This window comes from Littorina saxatilis, linkage group LG11, assembly GCF_037325665.1.
Source record: "Littorina saxatilis isolate snail1 linkage group LG11, US_GU_Lsax_2.0, whole genome shotgun sequence".
NCBI lineage: Eukaryota > Metazoa > Mollusca > Gastropoda > Littorinimorpha > Littorinidae > Littorina > Littorina saxatilis.
In genome coordinates, this window is record NC_090255.1 from 5,366,397 (window position 1) to 5,373,855 (window position 7,459).

At 38.2% G+C, this 7,459-nt stretch overlaps 1 long non-coding RNA gene across 2 annotated transcripts; it reads left to right on the top strand.

Moving 5' to 3' along the window:
• The first annotated feature begins 471 nt into the window (after positions 1-471).
• Positions 472-6,575, top strand: LOC138979596 (uncharacterized). 2 transcript variants are annotated; one of them, XR_011460059.1, is made up of 6 exons: positions 472-1,411; positions 1,700-1,741; positions 2,266-2,353; positions 3,280-3,381; positions 4,001-4,047; positions 5,013-6,575. It is a non-coding gene; the product is annotated as an uncharacterized lncRNA (long non-coding RNA). The 2 variants fall into 2 exon arrangements; XR_011460058.1 differs by having other exon boundaries at positions 474-1,411; positions 2,266-2,344.
• Positions 6,576-7,459: the final 884 nt, after the last annotated feature.

A 7,459-nucleotide genomic window follows, 5' to 3' on the forward strand; every position in this document is an offset into this window, starting at 1 on the left:
TATATAAGCTCTTCATAATAATAATAATAATAATTAAGTAGATGTGCAACGCCAAGGCACTGCATACCCCAGCGAAAGACAAACCTCTCTCTCTCTCTCTCTCTCTCTCTCTCTCTCTCTCTCTCTCTCTCTCTCTCTCTCTCTCTCTCTCTCTCTCTCTCTCTCTCTCTCTCTCTCTCTCTCTCTCTCAGTCTCTCTCTCTCTCTCAAACACACACACACACGAACACACACATACACACACACCCACACACACACACACACACACACACACACACACACACATACCTCAAGTTACACACGTACAAAAATACACACTCACTCACTCACTCTCTCACCGCACACACTTCATACATATAGACAGACGGACATACACACCTTTACAAACAAACACACATACACACACACATACACTTACGCACACGCACAAACACACTCCCACCCACCCACTCTCTCTCTTTCTCTCTCTCTCTTTCTCTCTCTCTTATTCACGACTTGTTTCCGTGACCTTTCGAATTTCATGGGGGCTGCCATTTTGGTTTTGATGCGCTTCCTTTTCCGGTTTACGTATTTTCCGGTTTAACATAGCATTTGCGTTTTTTTGTCAGAAGAGTGATATTTGGTTATGAAGGAAGTCAAGTCCGCCATTACCTGCAACCTCAGTTGAGTGTTTACTTTGAACTTAAACTTGAACCGTAACAGTGTGTAGCCAGTTCGCAAGACCTGTTCATCTTCCTACCAGTTCCAACTGTTGTTATCAATGGGTCGCGCAGCTGGAGGAAGTGTTTATTTTCATTTGGAGCCCAACTTCAGTTCAAAACCAGTCAAGAACTGGCCTTGACATTCGTTTGGAACTTAGTTCAACGAGTATTTTCTCGAACGTAACTTTTGACCCAGCTGGTTGGCATCATGAATTAGACGTACACCGGCAGTTATAAATCATGTTGTGCAAAAGACTGTAAAGCTTAAAGAAGTAGAAAATTGTGGAAAATCGGGAATGCTTTCTCAGTTTGTGCACCCTGGCAACATTCATCAGGAAAAAAAACTGCATATGCCTTCCTCTGCAAAACAAAAGTCGCGCGAAGAATGCTGAACGGGCAGCGACGACTAGCTGTTCTTCTTCAAAGTAATAAACTACCCCCCAAACCCTGCAAGTTTGTGCGATTTACTTTGTGGACATGAAGCCAGCAGAGGGCTCAGGAATGCCCACTTAATTCCTTGATTTTACTTCCGTCACAAGAACTAAAAGAACATTCAATGTTCGTTAAACCTGTGGATCAAGTGACTCTAGAAGCGGAGGAAATGAAAATGACCGGCAGATCTGTACAAGATGTTGAATTCTGCCAGGGAAACGAAGCCGCTGTCACGGCAGAGAAGTCTCCGCCTACGAAAGTCGGTAGATCTAGAGCAAGGTAAACATACGTTTTTCAACGCTTGTTCACAAACACACACACACGTACACAAACACACACACGCTCACACCATCACACACACACTTATGAAAGAGATGGAATAGCTGATCGAGTGATGACAATGTTGATTGATAAGTATTTTTTGGTGCGGTGAACTTGAGGCAATATTGTTCTATCAATCCATCAATATATTTTACACTTTCACCCCAGAAATGAAGCACGTGTACACATATTGAACAAAAGAACCATTTTAAGCTTCCATTGGTATTGTTTCCTCTTTTTTTGCAGACATGTTGGCAGGAAGTGAGTGTTTCACCCCACTCTTGCAAGGTAGGTTGATCACTGATGACAAGTTCTGATTGTTTTTCCTTTTTAATATTAAACGGATGACAATCCGTACTCTGCAGATGGATCTAACCGAGATGGATCTAACCGATACACGGAAGCAACATTGGGAACACACTGTTATTCAGTCTGTGAATAGTTCATGTGTGAGGGGTATTACTGCAAGTACGTTCACTAATGTAGAGAAATAATTTTGGACTCAAACTTCAAGTTAAATTGTTTCTGCTGTCAGAGCCATCTTTCTGAAGGAACAATATTTTACATGCCACTGGATTGTTGTATATTCCTTATTTTGCAATGACAGGCTCAGCTTTCATTTGATTGTAATGTGTTTCTTATTTGAAGCTTTGTATCATAAAAGCTCTGTAGAAGTGTTGCACTTGTTTTGCAGACTGCATTAGGCGTGATAGCTATTGCACCCCCCCCCCCCCCCCGCCTATTTATCTAACACACCCACCCACACACATACACAGGGTGCTGACAAAGGATCTTTTTCTATTCTGCTTCAGGCCATCGCTTAATTTCTTGCAGACTGAGGAGCAGAGGACGTTTGAGCCGCTCCTAAACCTGAGGCACACAAGCCACAAGGTAAATAAGGTATCAGTATAAAAACAAATGTTTTCACTTTGATTTTTATCGCATCATTTTTTTTAATTAAACTCTGTAAATTGTGGCAATTACACATTATGCCAATAACATTATTATGAAGAATGAAGATTTTCAACTTATCATTGAAGAAATGAAATCAAGCATTTTTGTTCATTCTGTATTTGATTATTATTTTCCAGTCTTTGGGTTGGCATAGTGGGTAAAATAAGGGTGAGGAGTGTCGGTTGGTGTTATTTTTTCGGTCTTGGTGATGTAATATTTTTCCCACGGTATTCATGGTTATGTTTGACTTTAGTGCAGATTCCAGAACAGCCTCTTAAACTGAAAAGCTACAAGGTCAACAATATAAACAGGTTACTGGTGTCTCAGGCATTGATGTTTTTAAAAAGATTTGCACAGCAATTTATGTGTTTGTAAACAGATAATGAAAATAAAGCATAACAACTTTTATATTTTGTAAGTGGAATTAAATGTTTTCATTTTTTATTTTGAAGTGATTTTGTATTCAGGTTTTATTGGATGGGTGGGGGGGGGGGGGGGGGTGGTTTTGGTGGTTCTGACTTTTTATGATGTAAGAATTTTTTTCCTTAATTAGTTATTTAATTAGTTTATGTAGGGGGGCCGAGGGGGGGGGGGGGGGGGGGGCGTGGGATTTAAAGTGTATTTCTGGCTTTCGGAGAGGTGCTAAATCTGTTAAAATGGAAATGAAATAAAACAATTGGTGGTGAGGGTTATTACAAAAAAAGTGAGGATTATTTCTCATACCTTTTTATTTTTTACCCAAAAATTATGTTACTGAAATTATTCATTAATTTTTAAAGAGGCAGACTGTGAGACAGGTGATGTAATTGAAGTTAGAATATCATGAGATGTTACTTACATGTACTTTCTTTACAATATCATCTAATTTGCAGACTTCATGGCAGCCACTGACCTGACGATATGACAGCCATGAATTGAATATCAAACGCAGAAGAAGAAAAAGAAGAAGACAGTCTAACAGGAAAATAATTCTGGTATGCTCATAATTTCTATGCCAGTTTGAAAAAAGTCATGAATTGAAGTTTACCCAGGTTAGACATTAGCATGTCGTAATTGTGACAATGAATGTATCCGTAAACGCACCAAGAGACTTACTTTGAAAAATTGAAGTCATGCATCGTCAATATGACTACAATCACAAACTGAATAAGGGGAAATCATGTCAATTTGGTGGTCTGGATCATCAGCTGTTGCTCATTCGCTATAATGGTCTACTTGACAAAGCCCGTCTTCATGTGCTTCTTTGTTTCTTTATACCTAGTGTAGACAACATGTAGGCGTTTGCAGACTTTTATTGTATTGCTGTTGTTTGTTTGTGAGTAAAACTATGGTGTGACCTCAATTGTTTGAAATTTGTTGTGTATGTTCTACTTTGTGTAAGGTGTTTCTCCATGCCCCCAGAAGAACCGACATTATATTAAAACCTTCATACCCTGAAAATACTTGCATACTAGATGTTGTTTCTTATTGTAATGATTGGGGACAGGCAAGCTCTTAAATTGTGCAAGCCATCAGAAAACTGTCAAGTCTGATTTGCTAGAACAAGCGATATTAACACGTTATTAAGATGAATATTTGATTAAATATGTGCAGGAACTACTTCAGCAGATTCATATGGCCAGTCTCACAATGCAAGGAAGGTGAGTAAATTGAATTATGTCTCTCCCACCTGTTCTGTGTTTAGTGTCAGCCGTGATTACCTGATGAGAATTTGAAAACATGTTGCTAACTAACATGAACCCAACCATGAAACGTGATGTAGGTGAGTAGCCCATCTAGAAAAACGAACCTGTTCTAATTCCGAATTAGAACAGGTTCTTTTTTCTAGATGGGCTACTCACCTACATCACGTTTTATGGTTGGGTTCATGTTAGTTAGCAACATGTTTTCACATAGAAAATGGTGGGCACCTGAACAAATATCTGCACATTACAATGAAGTCTTACTTTTTAATCTGATGGTTTAATAACCCCCAAAAACCCAACCAACCAGCACCCCCCCCCCCCCCCCACCCCCACCCCTCCAAGAAGAAGCTCACATAACTACCAACTACACAATTTCATTACAGAATCAAACAATGGGAAGAATCAGGATTCAGCAGTGCTAGGTCGTTGGGGGGGATAGCTATCACTAGGCACTCAGCAATGAATAGTTGAGGTTTTCACGGACATTAACAAAATCCGGTAACCTACGGACAGTAAATTTCACAGGGAAGGGAACAAGAACGTCAAAAATGGAAAAGTATGTTCTTTCTTTCAAACCATTGATAGAGCTCTGAAGCTTCACACAAGTTTTGCAGAGAGAGCACTCGGCCTCTTCATTTTTGGCACTAAAACATGCGCACACACAAAAAGAAAGTTTTTAAAAAGTGGCACCGATGTATTCTCACACTCACAGCCTTAGAATATTGCAGTTTGTATGTTACCAAATTGAGGCATGATTTTACTCCATACCTGACCAAATCTGCGACAGTCGGGCAAACTTCTTACAAGTCGGATTGGGCCTTCAATCAAATACTCAGAAACCAGCAGCTACTTTAAGTAATACTAGTTTTGTTGTTATTTTTTACAGCTTGTACTGAATGTGTTTTCTTTTATCTCCTCAGAATCGAGTCAGCCAGAGAAAGACCATTGAGAGGGAGAGCGCACAGTAAAGCATATATGGCATGCACTTCGGTGGACCAGTGCCATCATCTTCATAACAAGAGATGCAGATCATATTTTCTTATGTTTAAGTATAGCTGTTAGCAAAAGTATTTGACGATTCTTGGGTACGACTTTCGTGTTTAATCCTATTAGCTTGTGTACAGCCCCAAAATCTGTTTTATTTTGATTTATCATTTATAGTTTGAATTTTTTTTTAATGGAATTAGTCCAAATGTAAATACATCTAAGGTTGCAATATTGTTTTTTTGTATATATACCCTTAAAACTACCTCTTCGTGTAAACAAAATTTAATTGTAAAAAGAAGTGTTTGTTCAAGGGAGATAATTTGAAGCGAATTTTTTTTTAAATCAGTAAAACTGCGTTGTGACATCCTCAATTAAATAAAAAGAATAAGGAATAAAGGTATACACACAGGTTGTACCCATTTTCTTGATTGCACTGCTTTTAAGTAGAAAGCTTTTTTCTCAGAATTATTTTACAAATAAAATTCAAGGGAGGCAATTGATATGATAAAAAGGAAGAATTTTTTTTTCTTAGAATACTGTACACATTTAGTAAAGTATAATTTACAAGACAAAACACAGGGTTTTTTGGTTTTTTTTCTGTGCCTACTACTTGACAAGAGAACCACGAGATTTGTGCAGATTATTTAAAATTTTCTGTACAGTATATTTTACAAAGACAGATCCATACAATATATATAATTTTGTAATAGATGTTTTCAATTTGTAGGTATGGTTTTTTTTAAATCAACAGTTCGGATAGCCACAACAAGTGTGTATGTCTTGTGATTTGAGAGCTTTAGCACTGGATGCTTAGAATCCTCTTGATCATTTACTTCAGTAGGTAAAGCCACCTTCTCCAAAATCTTCTCTCCTATTCTGTGCTTACTACAGTGGGTTTGACAAGAGAACCACGAGATTTGTTTTTGTACATATGTTGCTTTTATTCTGTACACTTTAATGATTTAATCCTATGTGCACATTTTTTTTTAACTGTGTTTTTGTTTTTGTTTTCCTGTATTCAAAGTGTGTATGGAAACCACAACCTGTCACAGCAGTATTATTAATCTGGATCTCCCTGCTAAGAACGTAATTAACAGAACGTGTGCATGTAGCTAAAGAACTTAAAAAGAATTTCTGCTACTTCACTCAAAATACGTCCATCCTCACACTCATATTTTCTTAAAATAATATTTGTTCATACAAACATGTTTGCGAATTATTCAATTTTGCGTAAAATATTCAATTACGATTTCTTTGTGTGTTGCAAAATTATGTAATAAAATTATGCAAGATCAAATTCAAAACAGCAATAAAGCTGCTGACGGCAGAATACCTCTGTTGACTTCTCTATCTGTTGGGTCAAACTATGCCACAGACATGTTTCTTCTAGAAGCTCAATATTACGTGGTACAGTCTCAAAGACAGAACAACGCAATAACCTTTTTTTGTGTAGATTCGATTGACTTTTTCCTGAAATAAAATATTCATGAAGCCGGTTCTGACTGAGTTAATATATTTCTGGAAAGCTGAACAACGCAATGCGTCTGTGACTGGTGAAGAAGCAGAGCTGGAGCTTTTTGTATTGTTTGTCGTTGGTTTTATTACACACGCACTGACATACGGTCAACAAAATGTTGCATGTTCCTGCTTGACAAACAAATGCCTGCATACATGCGTGCACGTACGAACGTACGAACATTCATACCTGTGCAAACAATCTGCCACTTCAAGTTCAACACCCAAACCCCACACATTCCTCCAAAAGGAGTCTGAAGTATAATACTGGCATTTGTGGTATTGAACGAGGACCTCAACTTCCATTGTCTAGTGCATGTGGGTCTCATGTTGTACGTGTGAAACCACTTACTTAAAAAAGAAAAAATCTTGTAAGCTTATCAACAAAAAACGAACAATTATATTCTTAAACAAACTGGTTAGAATAACAGATTTAGGAGAATGCAATGCAAGGAACATCATTATCTAATTCGGTCGATGCTTTGATCTAGAAAAGCACCCACTTATTCCAGTATAATAGAGAGAAAAAATCCAATTGAAAAAGTTCCAGATCTAGACAAGGCAAGCACTAGCAGCAATTTTAGCTAGCAAACTCGAACTTGCCCTGCATTCATGCAAGGTCGAACCACTTTCCCTGCCTAGTGGGGGTTTGGCGGGTAGAGGGCCGGTGCTGGCACACTCGGAGTGAAACGACATGTCACCTACTTCGATAGCTTCTCCGGATTTACGTGTACAAACAGCGTCCGGGTTTACCGCTTCGATTCTAAACCCTAGTTTCTCATGTTGGTAACAAACTGGCTATTTGTTTATCAGATGTGTCGTTGTTCCACATTAAATGATGCTAGAATGCAAGATCGCAATCATT